The sequence below is a fragment of the Salmo trutta genome, chromosome 17 (genome assembly GCF_901001165.1).
Source record: "Salmo trutta chromosome 17, fSalTru1.1, whole genome shotgun sequence".
NCBI lineage: Eukaryota > Metazoa > Chordata > Actinopteri > Salmoniformes > Salmonidae > Salmo > Salmo trutta.
Genome location: NC_042973.1, coordinates 23,890,123 through 23,906,394, shown reverse-complemented (window position 1 = coordinate 23,906,394; position 16,272 = coordinate 23,890,123). Strand labels below are relative to the sequence as shown.

The 16,272-nt window shown below is 44.2% G+C and overlaps 1 pseudogene; it reads left to right on the top strand.

The window, feature by feature from the left end:
* The window catches only part of LOC115151336 (DNA topoisomerase 1-like), a 37,111-nt pseudogene that overhangs the window by 20,730 nt on the left and 109 nt on the right, over window positions 1-16,272 (top strand).

Genomic DNA, 16,272 nt, shown 5'->3' with positions numbered 1-16,272 from the left:
TTCCAGGTTCATTCTGAAATCCATCTGCAGTTGAAGTCAGAGGTCTACATACCTGACTCAGTTACACCAGCTCTGTCAGGAGGAATGGGCCAAAATTCACCCAACTTATTTTGGGAAGCTTGTGGAAGGCTACCCAAAACGTTTGATCCAAGTTAAACAATTTATAGGCAATGCTACCAAATACGAAGTTAGTGTATGTAAACTTCTGACCCACTGGGAATGTGATGAAAGAAATAAAAGCTGTAATAAATCATTCTCTCTACTATTATTCTGACATTTCACATTCTTAAATAAAGTGGTGATCCTAACTGACCTAAGACAGGGATTCTTTACTGGGATTAAATGTCAGGAATTGTGAAAAACTGAGTTTAAATGTATTTGGCTAAGGTATATGTAAACTTCCGAATTCATTCTGTATATAACACAAGACACTGCGATAACCTTCACCCTCCCTACCGCCGCACCTCACATGGTCAATTCTCTATCAGACACAGAGGAACCATACTCTGGAATTCTTATCTTCACATTGCAAAAAACTCATCATCCCTCAATGACTTCAAGCAAAAATTGTGAGTCAGCCTGATGAATCAAACTACACAATAATGCCCTCCATGTAGCCTAACTCTAGCCTAACACACAATCATGCACACACACGTAGTCAAACATGTTTTTTCTTGTATACTGAGTATATAATGTACACTTATAATGAATATGCTTTGTTTAGCTGATTGAGCAAACTTTTGTTTTGGTACTTATATTTGTGGTGTGGTTTTCATATAAGCCATTTTGTGCTTCCAACCTCACCTGCACACTGTTTTTTACCAGTTCTTTTTATCTGTACTGTTTTGTCTTTCACTTATTTCCTTTGGTGCGAATAAATAAAACCTGAAAACATTTCTTGACCTTACAGTTCCTGTAACTCAACTACAGTAAATCATTTTTGTGGAGTTAGATAATTCATTTAAAAGACTTTGTTAACATATTAATTGCATAGTCCTTTTATGGGCCCACTACAGGCTGAACCCTTCAGGGGCTCCCTAGAGCAGAGCAGTATTACAGGAACACAAAGGGCTCTGCTACTGCTGCTGGAACCCAGGCTGGCCTGCTTTATGGTTGTCACTAGCTCTCAGGTGTGAGATGTGAGGACTGAGATGGTCTGTCCTGTCTTGATCAAGTGATTAAAGCGAAGGTTACAGGTTTTAGTTATTCTGATAAGGACAGATCTTAGATCTGTTAGTAATTGAGGTTGAAGGTTAGGTTATGAAGTTGAAGATGTGCGGAATGGAAGAATATTCTACATTATTTGATTTATTATGTAGGCCTACTCCGCAGATACCTGTTTGACTGTGTCAAGGACAATTCAGTAGTGAGTCTGTTTCTCATCTATTGTCCCTGTGTTTGTCTGGGCAGGAGATGACCATGGAGGAGAGGATGCTGATTAGTGACCTGAGTAAGTGTCACTTTGGGGAGCTCCACCCCATGCACAAGGAGAAAGCGGAGGCTAGGGCCATTACTCAAGGAAGAGATAAATGACTACTCCAATACATTGGATTCAGTGTAATTGCTATGGATTGACAATATTGTGAGAGCGAAGGGGGTTAATATTAAAACTGGTTGAGATCAAGCAGGCTTTATTGTCATGATATACAGTATTTTCTGATAAATATTTAATTCCAGGTAATGAAAGAGGCCAACCAGAAAATAGTGGAGGAGTATGCACGACCACCACCGGGAGCGCATCGGCAACTTTAAGATTGAGCCCCCGGGTCTGTTCCGAGGGCGGGAGGAGCACCATCAACAAGGCATGTTGAAGAAGAGGATCCAGGATGTCATCATCACCTTCGCAAAGTGAGACTGGCTCAGCTCAGAACATTAACTGGATGGTAAAGGAGAGGTTACAGGAGTGGAAAGGGTTAATGAAAGAGGTTTGCTGGCCAGAGAAACACTATGGAGCAGTCAACTGATGGAACAGTCTCACAACGGGTTTTAATGTTCCAATAGTCATCGCTCAATAAGTATTGTATCTAGAGGAAGACCACAAGTTAGTTTTCCAAACTACTCCACTACTCTAAGACATCTTGTCTGTGTGTCTTGTCATATGATAGCACAATAATTTGGTGTATTTTTTATTTACATTTTTGTACTTAATTGTGATTTACTGTGAGGGAAAAAAGTATTTGACCCCCTGCTGATTTTGTACGTTTGCCCACTGACAAAGAAATGATCAGTCTATAATTTTAATGGTAGGTTTATTTGAACAGTGAGAGACAGAATAACAACAAAAAAATCCAGAAAAACGGATGTCAAAAATGTTATAAATTGATTTGCATGTGCCTCCCCAAGGTGTTTTGGTGCTCAATGTTTTTCCCCTCCCTAACTTTTATTATAAACTGGGTGGTTCAAGCCCTGAATGCTGATTGGCTGACAGCCATGGTATATTTAAGCAATAAGGCTTGAGGGGGTGTGCTATATGGCCACGATGCATTTCGGAGTGCTTGGACACAGCCCTTAGCCGTGGTATATTGGCCATATATCACAACCCCCCCGAGGTGCCTTATTGCTATTATAAATTGGTTACCAACGTAATTAGAGCAGTTAAAATAAATATTTTGTCATACCTGCGGTATACGGTCTGATGTACCACGGCTGTCAGCCAATCAGCATTCAGGGCTCGAACCACCCAGTTTATAAGAGACCGTATACTCTGTTATTATCTATGTATAATCACTTTAATGTACATATTACCTGAATGACCTCAACTAACCCCCGCACATTGATTCCGCCAATAGCCTCACTATTGTTATTTTACTGCTGCTCTTTAATTATTTGTAACTTTTATTTCTTGTTCTTAATTGTTTTTTATTTGGTTACTGCATTTTTGGTTAGGGCTTGTAAGTAAGCATTTCACAGTAAGGCTACACCTGTTGTATGTGACAAATACAATTTGATATTTGAAGACATGAGACACGCAGCTCAAAAACCCGATCTTGTTTAGGGACAATACCCCTATCCTACCCTAGACTACAACATTTACATTTACATTTTAGTCATTTAGCAGACGCTCTTATCCAGAGCGACTTACATTTCATACATTTAATTTCATGTTATTATATATATATTTTTTTGTACTGGCCCCCCGTGGGAATCGAACCCACAACCCTGGCGTTGCACACACCATGCTGACGTTGCAAACACCATGCTCTACCAACTGAGCCACAGGACGCTACAACACCACAATGCAATGAATAATTGCATTATCGTTTTCAAGTGAGTACACAATTCTACACTAGGCTGCAGTGAAAATGTCATTTCAATAACCACACAAAAGCCCTGTGATTTGAATGTTTCATTCTATTTGCAAAAGAGTTTTGTAATGATCAATTAGCCTTGGATTAGCTAACACAACGTGCCATTGGAACACAGGAGTGATGGTTGCTGATAATGGGCTTCTGTACGCCTATGTAGATATTCCATTAAAAATCTGCCGTTTCCAACTACAATAGTCATTTACAACATTAACCATGTCTACACTGTATTTCTGATCAATGTTATTTTAATGGACAAAAAATGTGCTTTTCTTTTAAAAATAAGGACATTTCTAAGTGACCCCAAACTTTTGTGCACATTTTGTGTAACGGTAGTGTATGTATTTTTCTTCTACTGATAAATAAAGTAATCAGCAGCCATTTGATGAATGGAAAGAGACCTCTGTTGCAAAAAAAAAAAAGTTCAATGACATTCGCAGATTGTCAAGCCAATGCTTTGATACTGGGTAGGCCTTCAAGTTAGGGAGGGAATGTGTTTTCTGTTTGTCGAGATTGACAGTCTATTTATTGTGGTGTTGAAAACCCAAACCATGACATTGAAGTACCCGATGTCAGTATGCTTTGTTAATTGGTTGTGTGGTGCATTGGCACAAAAACTTGTTGGTGTAAAATTAATTTCATATTTATTTTTATTTAACCTTTAGGCAAGTCAGTTAAGAACAATTTCTTATTTACAATGACGGCCTACCAAAAGGCAAAGGCCTCCTGCAGGGACGGGGGCTGGGATTAAAAAATATATAAAAATATATATTTAGGACAAAACACACATCCCGACAAGAGACAACACTACAGTACATAAAGAGAGACCTAAGACAACAACATAGCATGGCAGCAACACATGACAACACAGCATGGCAGCAACACAACATGACAACAACATGGTAGAAACACAACATAGCAGCAGCACAACATGGTAGCAACACAAAATGTGGTACAAACATTATTGGGCACAGAGAACAGCACAAAGGGCAAGAAGGTAGCGACAACAATACATCACGCAAAGCAGCCACAACTGTCAGTAAGAGTGTCCATGAATGAGTCTTTTAAATTAAGATATTTTATATAATTATAAATATGGCATCAAAATGTTGAAAAATTGCTTCCGTTATTTACGTTGGTTCTGTTTTGAACATTGCGTGGCCATTATGGTTAGGTTCTGCATCTGTAGGTTTTTATTTTATTTTGTCGTAGAACAGTTGAGTGTGTTGTAGGAGGAAGTCGCACTGTGAAGAAGTTGCACTGTGAACTTCTGAAGATTTGACTATTCTGAACAGTTGTTTTGATTTTTGAGGAGAGGTCTGTGGGGAGCACATCAGTATCGGTGAGTTTAGAAGCTATTTTCTTTTGTGTTGCGTGACAGGAACATGTGATTTGGTGCAATTTGTCACATTTACATTTACATTTAAGTCATTTAGCAGACACTCTTATCCAGAGCGACTTACAAATTGGTGCATTCACCTTATGATATCCAGTGGAACAACCACTTTACAATAGTGCATCTAAATCTTTTAAGGGGGGGGGGGTTAGAAGGATTACTTTATCCTATCCCAGGTATTCCTTAAAGAGGTGGGGTTTCAGGTGTCTCCGGAAGGTGGTGATTGACTCCGCTGTCCTGGCGTCATGAGGGAGCTTGTTCCACCATTGGGGTGCCAGAGCAGCGAACAGTTTGGACTGGGCTGAGCGGGAACCGTGCTTCCTCAGAGGTAGGGGGGCCAGCAGGCCAGAGGTGGATGAACGCAGTGCCCTTGTTTGGGTGTAGGGCCTGATCAGAGCCTGAAGGTATGGAGGTGCCGTTCCCCTCACAGCTCCGTAGGCAAGCACCATGGTCTTGTAGCGGATGCGAGCTTCAACTGGAAGCCAGTGGAGAGAGCGGAGGAGCGGGGTGACGCGAGAGAACTTGGGAAGGTTGAACACCAGACGGGCTGCGGCGTTCTGGATGAGTTGTAGGGGTTTAATGGCACAGGCAGGGAGCCCAGCCAACAGCGAGTTGCAGTAATCCAGACGGGAGATGACAAGTGCCTGGATTAGGACCTTCGTCGCTTCCTGTGTGAGGCAGGGTCGTACTCTACGAATGTTGTAGAGCATGAACCTACAGGATCGGGTCACCGCCTTGATGTTAGTGGAGAACGACAGGGTGTTGTCCAGGATCACGCCAAGGTTCTTAGCACTCTGGGAGGAGGACACAAGGGAGTTGTCAACCGTGATGGCGAGATCATGGAACGGGCAGTCCTTCCCCGGGAGGAAGAGCAGCTCCGTCTTGCCGAGGTTCAGCTTGAGGTGGTGATCCGTCATCCACACTGATATGTCTGCCAGACATGCAGAGATGCGATTCGCCGCCTGGTTATCAGAAGGGGGAAAGGAGAAGATTAATTGTGTGTCGTCTGCATAGCAATGATAGGAGAGACCATGTGAGGATATGACAGAGCCAAGTGACTTGGTGTATAGCGAGAATAGGAGAGGGCCTAGAACAGAGCCCTGGGGGACACCAGTGGTGAGAGCGCGTGGTGCGGAGACAGATTCTCGCCACGCCACCTGGTAGGAGCAACCTGTCAGGTAGGACGCAATCCAAGCGTGGGCCGCGCCGGAGATGCCCAACTCGGAGTGGGTGGAGAGGAGGATCTGATGGTTCACAGTATCAAAGGCAGCAGATAGGTCTAGAAGGATGAGAGCAGAGGAGAGAGAGTTAGCTTTAGCAGTGCGGAGAGCCTCCGTGACACAGAGAAGAGCAGTCTCAGTTGAATGCCCAGTCTTGAAACCTGACTGATTAGGATCAAGAAGGTCATTCTGAGAGAGATAGCAGGAGAGCTGGCCAAGGACGGCACGTTCAAGAGTTTTGGAGAGAAAAGAAAGAAGGGATACTGGTCTGTAGTTGTTGACATGGGAGGGATCGAGTGTAGGTTTTTTCAGAAGGGGTGCAACTCTCGCTCTCTTGAAGACGGAAGGGACGTAGCCAGCGGTCAAGGATGAGTTGATGAGCGAGGTGAGGTAGGGGAGAAGGTCTCCGGAAATGGTCTGGAGAAGAGAGGAGGGGATAGGGTCAAGTGGGCAGGTTGTTGGGCGGCCGGCCGTCACAAGACGCGAGATTTCATCTGGAGAGAGAGGGTAGAAAGAGGTCAAAGCACAGGGTAGGGCAGTGTGAGCAGGACCAGCGGTGTCGTTTGACTTAGCAAACGAGGATCAGATATCGTCAACCTTCTTTTCAAAATGGTTGACGAAGTCATCCGCAGAGAGGGAGGGGGGGGGAGGAGGATTCAGGAGGGAGGAGAAGGTAGCAAAGAGCTTCCTAGGGTTAGAGGCATATGCTTGGAATTTAGAGTGGTAGAAAGTGGCTTTAGCAGCAGAGACAGAAGAGGAGAATGTAGAGAGGAGGGAGTGAAAGGATGCCAGGTCCGCAGGGAGGCGAGTTTTCCTCCATTTCCGCTCGGCTGCCCGGAGCCCTATTCTGTGAGCTCGCAGTGAGTCGTCGAGCCACAGAGCAGGAGGGGAGGACCGAGCCGGCCTGGAGGATAGGGGACAGAGAAAATCAAAGGATGCAGAAAGGGAGGAGAGGAGGGTTGAGGAGACAGAATCAGGAGATAGGTTGGAGAAGGTTTGAGCAGAGGGAAGAGATGATAGGATGGAAGAGGAGAGAGTAGCGGGAGAGAGAGAGCGAAGGTTGGGACGGCGCAATACCATCCGAGTAGGGGCAGAGTGAGAAGTGTTGGATGAGAGCGAGAGGGAAAAGGATACAAGGTAGTGGTCGGAGATTTGGAGGGGAGTTGTAATGAGATTAGTGGAAGAACAGCATCTAGTAAAGATGAGGTCAAGCGTATTGCCTGCCTTGTGAGTAGGGGGGAAGGTGAGAGGGTGAGGTCAAAAGAGGAGAGGAGTGGAAAGAAGGAGGCAGAGAGGAATGAGTCAAAGGTAGACGTGGGGAGGTTAAAGTCACCCAGAACTGTGAGAGGTGAGCCATCCTCAGGAAAGGAACTTATCAAGGCGTCAAGCTCATTGATGAACTCTCCAAGGGAACCTGGAGGGCGATAAATGATAAGGATGTTAAGCTTGAAAGGGCTGGTAACTGTGACAGCATGGAATTCAAATGAGGAGATAGACAGATGGGTCAGGGGAGAAAGAGAGAATGTCCACTTGGGAGAGATGAGGATTCCAGTGCCACCACCCCGCTGGCTCGATGCTCTAGGGGTATGCGAGAATACGTGGGCAGACGAGGAGAGAGCAGTAGGAGTAGCAGTGTTATCTGTGGTAATCCATGTTTCCGTCAGCGCCAGGAAGTCTAGGGACTGGAGGGTAGCATAGGCTGAGATGAACTCAGCCTTGTTGGCCGCAGACCGGCAGTTCCAGAGGCTGCCGGAGACCTGGAACTCCACGTGGGTCGTGCGCGCTGGGACCACCAGGTTAGAGTGGCAGCGGCCACGCGGTGTGAAGCGTTTGTATGGCCTGTGCAGAGGGGTGCAGAGGGGTGCAGAGAGACGATATGGCCTTGGCAACAGTGAGATTGTGTGGGGATAGCTAATTAATCAGCCGCTGGCTAGCGCTACGCTACTATGCAAACATAATGTCACCCTTTCTGACTGCCTCTCTCCACTAGACATTTAACAAATCAAATCAAGTGTTATTTGTCACCAACACATATTTAGCAGATGTTATTGTGGGTGTAGCGAAATGCTTGTGTTCTTAGCTCCAACAATAGAGTAGTATCTAACAGTTCATAACAATACACACAAATCTAAAAGTAAAATAATGGAATATATAAATATTAGGATGAGCCATGTCAGAGTGGCATTGACTAAAATACAGTAAAATAGAATACAGTATATACATATAAAATGAGTAAAACAGTATGTAAACATTATTAGTGACTAGTGTTCCATTATTAAAGTCAACAGTGATTCCATGTCTATTTATATGGGGCAGCAGCCTCTAAGGTGCAGGGTTGAATAACCGGGTGGTAGCCAGCTAGTGATGGCTATTTAACAATGGCCTTGAGATAGAAGCTATTTTTCAGTCTCTCGGTCCCAGCTTTGATGCACCTGTATGGTAGCGGAATGAACAGGCCGTGGCTCGGGTGGTTGATGTAGGTGTCCTGGAGGACAGGTAGTGTGCCCCCGGTGATGCGTTGGACAGACCACACCACCCCCTGGAGAGCCCTGCGGTTGCGGGCGATGCAGTTGCCGTACCAGGAGGTGATACAGCCTAACAGGATGCTCTCAATTGTGCATTTGTAAAAGTTTGTGAGGATCTTAGTGGCCAAGCCAAATTTCTTCAGCCTTCAGGTTAGACACTTGTGGAAGAAGTGGAATACTAAACACATAACTATGAATACATTGTTTTAACCATAATCTCATGAAATACTGAAAGGGTTATGATTGAATGTTGGCCCTCGGTTGTAGCAAATGCAAGGCTTCTGAATGGAATAAGAAAGCACTGCCTGGAAGCTCTCCACACCCATGTAATGAAACATGGGTGTGGAGAGACCATGTAAAGACAATGATGTGACCATAGTGTTCCTTAGGCTCTGTGTTGTTGTGGTTCCTCAGGGTGAGAAGGACTGGGAGAAGTATGAGGTGGACCTCAGGTTGAAGAGCTGTGTGGATGCGATCCGCCAGCAGGACCTTCAAGTTCAAACAGATGGGGACCCGCCAGAGACACTCCTCTAAGAGCGTCTGCTAAATGACTTAAATGTAAATGTAAATACACAGGTTGATGGGTACTAGACCACATCGAAGAGAAAATCACTCCATTCGGCCAGACCATATCCCCTGTCCCCCCCTGCTGCTGTTTCCTCCAGCTGAGGTCGGGTAACGAGAAGGAGAAGGGCGAGACGGCTGACACGGTGGGCTGCTGCTCCCTGAGGGTGGAGCACATCACCCTCCACGACACGCTGGAGGACAAGGACAGTGTGGTGGAGTTTGACTTCCTGGGTAAAGACTTTATCTGCTACTACAATAAGGTTCCCGTCACCGAGGGTAAGTAGCCAACAGCCTCCGCACCACTAGCTGTTACAAGGGATGCGTCTGAAATGGCACTCTATTCCCTTTCCTTATATTCACTAGTTTTGGCCAGGCACTGCCATTTCAGACGCAGCCAAGGCCAGCAGCACCCACAGACTGAGCTGTCTGCTCAGAGTAGGTGCCCTGGGGTGGAGGACAGGGAGAGAGCCCCAGAGAGAGAGACATGCCTGGAGGGCATCATTTTAGATTGAATTTGTGTCGCTGCCAGCGTTTACATTTCTCTGATTTAACCACTAGTGTTTGCTCCTGTTCGAACAGGCTCACTTCAAACTTCTAAAGTCAAGAGTTCAAATGAAAAGTTAGTAGTTTAATAATATTTTTTTGAGAAATAATTGACAGATCAATTTGATGGCGATTATGCAGAAGGAGTTTAACTTCTAGGGTTGTTCTTCATAACAAAATGTTGCAGTAATTCCTCCAATACTCTTCAATTGAATGAATATGCCAACACTCAAATCCAAATGACTGCTTTACATGTTCAAGAGAAACTATTGAGGAAGGAAAAATGTATCCAAACAATTGTCTATTCACACTTTAATTGATTATCCCATCAGGCCCAATATTGAGTCTGTCAGTCAAAGTAATTCTGCCACAAAAAAACCCAAATGAGGCTAAACAACATTAGCTGGGGGGTGTCAGGACTCTATGATTCAGCCATGCCATCTCCAAGAGGAATAGGAAACATTGCCTCTGACAGCCAAAGTTTTTTGCTTTCTGGCAGAAGGTGTAACTTCTGAAATGAGTATTTAAAAGCAACACATTAGGTACAATGAATTAGTATTAGTGTCCTGAATATTTTTTGTTTGTTTATTCCGAGGGAAAGGGATAGCTGGTAAATGTCAGATTGAATAGAATGAATTCTCATTCCAGCTCCATGGGAGAGCGTGATGAATTGCAATGCAAAGTGTTGGATAGCCAGATCACATGATTATCTATTTACCAATCTACACTTGCCAGCCTCTGCATTTTGAAGTGTATGTCTGTGTCCGGTCACTTTGCGTATCATCTAAACAGCATTTTGAATGTTGAACCAGCATACTGCTGTGTCTTAGACATCTGTTCATGCATAAACAGCCTGAGATGAGTGCAGATTGTTGCCATGTTTTCAGGTCTTTCCTGATGACTCCAACACATTGGTTGATCAATCAGCTGTCAGCTCTCTGTTGCGCCACTCCAGACACTGAGTCTGGAATACATCTTTCTAAATCCTCACACATTCATCAAAGTCTCTTATTTCCCTATTTAGTTATTTAGTATTGGCTCAAGGATATTCAAATCAGTCTGTTTTAAAAAGCAACACATCTGTTACCATTTAATTAGTTCCTTGCATATTTTAGCTGGTTTATTTAGAGCAGGAAGAAAACAGGACTTCTTAGAAAATATAATTGATGCAGATCTTTCTTCCTCCATCACTCTCTGTCTCCCCTGTGAGCAGAAGGAGCAGGTTAGACAGCCCTGGGCTCTCCTATCATGATCAGTGTGTAGACTAGATGTGAGCATCTGTGTGTCTGGGCTGGAGGTCTGGAGGTCTAGGACAGGGTAGGATTTTAAACCTGTCTCTCTCTCGGTCTTGACCTTATTTGGTTTATTCAGGTGTTCAAGAACCTCAAGCTCTTCATGGAGAATAAGGAGCCTGGAGATGACCTGTTTGATCGCCTCAACGTGAGTCACACGGGAACCAGTCTGACTTGTTTATCTCAACATGTAAATGAACATCCCTCACAGCATGTTGTCTGTGTTGCTGTGCTGTAGATGTCTGTAGCCTAAAGATACAGTAAAGCCCAGTGAGTGACCATAACAGCCACAGGTGTGAATCTAGCCTCAGAGAACCATCTCCATCTGTCTATGTTTTTGCCTGTAGCCTCAGTCTACTCTAGCCTGATGTTCCCAGCCTATCCTGTGTCTGATAGGGAGAGAGGGAAGGCTAAGAGGCAGATCTAGGGGTGGGTGGATTATACATAAATCATCTTTCCTTTCACCGTTCCCTCAGGCAGAAGTAAGGCGGTGTCGCCAGGCAGTGAGGCAGGTTATTGCTATGATTGGTGCGAAATTACATGCTTGTGATCCACTCCTGAGAGGCGAGAGGCAGAGGAGTTGACGGACAGAGAAGGGGGTGTCTCCTTCGTGACCTATGGCACATCAGGAAATGGAGGGGCATGTTGGAGGGGGGAATGTTAATTGCTGCTCCGAGTCGGGCTGATTAACACTTTGAAAGGCCAGGTCAGAAGTTGGGAGAGGGTCTAAGCACCAGCCACAGGAGGAAATTGGTGCAAGCTCTAATGAATGCTTTCCCTCTGCCATGTTTAGCTGGGCCGGGCTTGAGACCTTATTTATCTGCCTGTTGTGGACATTACAAGGGTCTGTGTGAGTGTGTGTGATTGTCAGTGTGCATATACAGTACAGGTCTGACTCACCGTTGCTACTTGAGTGAGTACGATCAGAATGGTTTGTTCAAACTTTATTTATTCAGGCTGTGTGTAATGTGGAGATTCTCTTAGCATCCCACCACCAACTTCTCAAACCCTTGTGACAGTAGCTGACCACCAGACCAAGCTGAGGTACAGAGGGGTCCGGAATTATTGGATCCTTTGATAAAGATGAGAAAAATGAGAAAAAATACTTTATAAAATAAATAATACAAATACTGAGCTATGTTTTATGCACATTCTTTTTTACAATTGTAATATTTGATACTAATACAATTGCTCAGAGCAAGATATTTTATTTAAAGGTCCAATGCAGCCATTTTTTATGTCAATATAAAATTATTTATTGGTAACAATTAAGTACCTTACTGTGATTATTTTTAATTAAAATGGTAAAAAGGAACAAAAATAGCTTCTTAGCAAAGAGCATTTTCTCAAGCAACAAATGGTCTGAGTGGGGAGGGGAAAACTGAAAATTAGCTGTAATTGGCAGAGAGGTCTGCAACTCTCTTTTTTATTGGTCTTTTAACTAATTTACCACCTGGTGATGTCACCAGACAGGCCAAAACTGGCTGAAATTTCAGGCTGTCTTTTCAAACAGCTCTTCCACTAAAAGGGCATTCTCATAATTTTCACAATTTCACAGTATTATTCTGCCCTCATCTTGTGGAAATATACTTAAAACACAGGAAAATCAACTTTACTGCACTGGGCCTTTAATACAACAAATCTGAAATGATTGGATCCCTTGTTTTCATAGTTCCAGCACCCTCCCCTTGTGAGCATAAGGACACTAAGCCTTTTAAAAAAAAGAGATTGGAGAACACATTGGGAGGGATCTTAGACCATTCCTCCATACAGAAGCTTTCCAGATCCTCGATATTCTTCACCTACGCTTACGGACTGCCCTATTGAAGTCCAGAGAGACCGAGCTGGCCATTGCAAAATGTTGATTTTGCGGTCAATTAACCATTTCTTTGTGGAATTACATGTGTGCTTGGGGTTATTGTCTTGCTGGATGATTCACTTGCGGCCAAGTTTCAGCCTCCTGGCAGAGGCAACAAGGTTTTGGCTAAAATGTTCTGATACTTGGTAAAATTCATTATGCCGTTGACCTTAACAAGGGGCCCCAGGACCACTGGAAGCAAAATTAGCCCCATAACATCAAAGATCCAACATCATATTTTACAGTAGGGATGAGGTATTGGTGTGCATGGCCATTGGTGTGCGTGGCCAAAGAGCTCTGTTTTCATGTCATCTGACCATAGTACCACCTGGAGTTTGCTAAAAGGGCATTGGCCCTTGGATTGGAACCAGTGCTATGGTCATATGACACGAAAATACAGGTCTTTGGCTACCCACACCAGCATTATGATTAATTTACATGACACTACAACATTCTATGGCAGCCATGTTAGCTCCCCATTAACATTACATGGGGAATATTTAAACAATGCTATGTAGGCTAACTGAATGTCTATAAAAGAAAATATGGGCTCACCCATCCTGAGAATGTGCCATCGAATGCACAATTGCGTTGATTCACGCCATTCGTTCATTTGGGTACTGCTGATTATCTTCTGTTGTCAAACAAATGTGAGTCTGGAAAGACTATTCTCTTCCTAAGAAGGGTGCAGCCGAATTCTACTAGATGACAAGCTGAAATGAATATAACATCCTGGAATTTAAAGCATTCTTGAAATATCACATACTATAAAACTTTATATTTCCGCATACATAAAATGCCTACTATTTAGAATGCAAGCATGGGGACATGGCCAGAGATTCATAAAGAATGCAGATATATCCTGGGATTAATGGGTTCCCCTAGTGGGTGTGGAATGGAGGGGGTAAGGAGTAGAAGGGGAGGAAGGTCTTTCTCACCACCCATCAGCCTCTCTGTATGAGGGGGAGGGAGGGAGGGTGTGTCCTGATTGTTCCAGGTCTGTCTGATGACATTTTAGATTGTCATTATACCAGCATCACCTTTACTATTCCTCCACAACACTGTAGTGTAGGATCTCACTGGGATTGCTTTGGTTAATTAATTATCTATACACGCCTATGTGACGCCCATGCAATTATGTTGGGGTATGTGTCATTACAGCTGTAGACCCCTGCTCTTAACCTCCAAGCATATCTTGTTATTGGAGAGGAGAGTCCTGTGTGGTGGTGCAGTTAATGGAAATGTAATTCTTGTCTTTGGCAGATTACACCTACACTGATACTTTTAGATTTGCATTTAAGTCAGAGGCAAGTAATAAGATGGCCTTTTTTAATCTACTCCTTACTTTTAATGATGATGGCAGTATTTTCTATTTTCACTTTTTGTTGACTGCAGTTCAAAAACCTCAGGACTATACTGCCATCTAGTGTTTCATGACATACCTTTTCACACCTGTCTCGTTCCAGTCCTCATGTCACGCTTACGTGTGGTTGCCTCTCCTCCCTCCAGGCGGGCTTGTTGAATACGCAGCTGTCGTCCCTCCCTGCTGCCTGGCCTGACTGCTAAGGTATCCATCACCGTGCAGGAGCAGCTCCGACAGCCGTCCAACAGTATGTACCCCGAACACTACATATACATTTACATGCCATCCTTACAGGTGCACCTGTTTATACCATTATTTTACCACACGCCCCTCAACCTATTCAAACGTCTGTGAATGAAAATGCTGTGTTTAGAACTCCTGGAAGATCCCACTATGGATCTGTGTCTGATGCCCTGTCTCTTCATGTTAGCAGTCATTCATTCCTATAGAACACTTGTGATTCTCAGTCCCAGCATGTTCTGTGTTCAGTCAGTATGCTTGCTGATTTCTTCTCAGCGTGTTAGTCCCTCTGTGTTGCTGGGGCCCAGTATCCCTCTCCCTCCATCCTCATAGTGGGATGTTTCTGTTGATAGAGGTGGCACTCGCTGGATTGCCACTGAGATTAAATCTGTTTACATTGTGGATAGCAAACTGTAATTAAATCATATGTGTGCATGTGCTCAAAAGGCAAGCAGGTGCACGTGCAGATGATCTGGATGGGGGAGGAGTAGATGGGCCAGGGGAGGGGCTGTGGAGGTACAGAAGAGTGCTCCCTGGTGGTCTGGTCAAACATTAGCCCACCCCCTTACATATTTGAGGTAACAACCAAGGACAAGAGGGCTTCCTGCCTCCTGCTCTGTATATATGGCCTGAATTAAAACCATCCACTCGATCTTGTAATGACCAGTGAGCTCATGTATTACCGGGTAAGGTCAAATTGTCAAAGACTCCAGAGACCCTAGTCATAGACTGTTCTCTCTGCTACCGCATGGCAAGCGGTACCGGAGCGCCAAGTCTAGGTCCAAGAGGCTTCTAAACAGCTTCTACCCCCGAGCCATAAGACTCCTGAACACCTAAACAAATGGCTACCCAGACTATTTGCATTGCCCCCACGCACCTCTTTTACACCGCTGCTACTCTCTGTTGTCATCTATGCATTGTCACTTTAATTAACTCTACCTACATGTACATATTACCTCAACTAACCAGTGCCCTCGCACATTGACTCTGTATCAGTACCCTGTATATAGTCTCGCTATTGTTATTTTACTGCTGCTCTTTAATTACTTGTTACTTTTATTTATTATTCTTATCCATAAACTGCATTGTTGGTTAAGGGCTCGTAAGTAAGCATTTTACTGTAAGGTCTACACCTGTTGTATTCAGTGCATGTGACTAATAAAATTTGATTTGATCTTAGTCACTTATTGTTGACATATCTGTATTAACACCATTCATATTCCTTTATTCCCATGTTGCTCCACAGTGACAGAACCTGGCAGAGAAGCTGCTCTCCTACAACAGGGCCAACCGAGCGGTTGCAGTTCTGTGTAACCACCAGCGGGCGCCGCCAAAGACCTTTGGTCAGTCTAAGGCCAACCTCCAGTCCAAGGTGAAGGGATCAACAGATATTTGATACAGAGACAAAAAGTGGTCATACGTTGTCATGTCCTATTTTAGCTCAACATTTACTTCAGTCTGTCTTCTCTCTTCATTTAACACTTCCAGATTGACGGCAGGAGGAAGCAGTTGGCCCTGGCCAAGAGTGAGGTGAAGCTGTCCAAGGTCAAAGCTCACAGCTCAGACGGCAAGCTGAAGGCATGAGTGGCCCTTACTGGTAGCAGGCAGACGGAATATTATTGCTCATAAAGGGAAGACGATATCCTGACTGAACACTCCTTTCAGTGTGTGTGTTTAGGGTGGTGGAGTGTAAGAAGGCTGTGCAGCGTCGTGAGAAGCATCTTATGAAGATGTAGGTTCAGGCCCCAGACAGGAGAACAAGCAGATTCCCCTGGGCACCTCCAAACTCAACTTACCTGGACCCATGAATCAGCATTGCCTGGTGAGGGCGCACACAGGTCTGAAATATGACACTGTATGTGCATCAAACACTGACACCTCAATGTCTTTACATGCAATTGAAATTCATATATTATTATCCAGTTATTAATATTGTGCATCATTTCTCACATTGTTTTGCCCT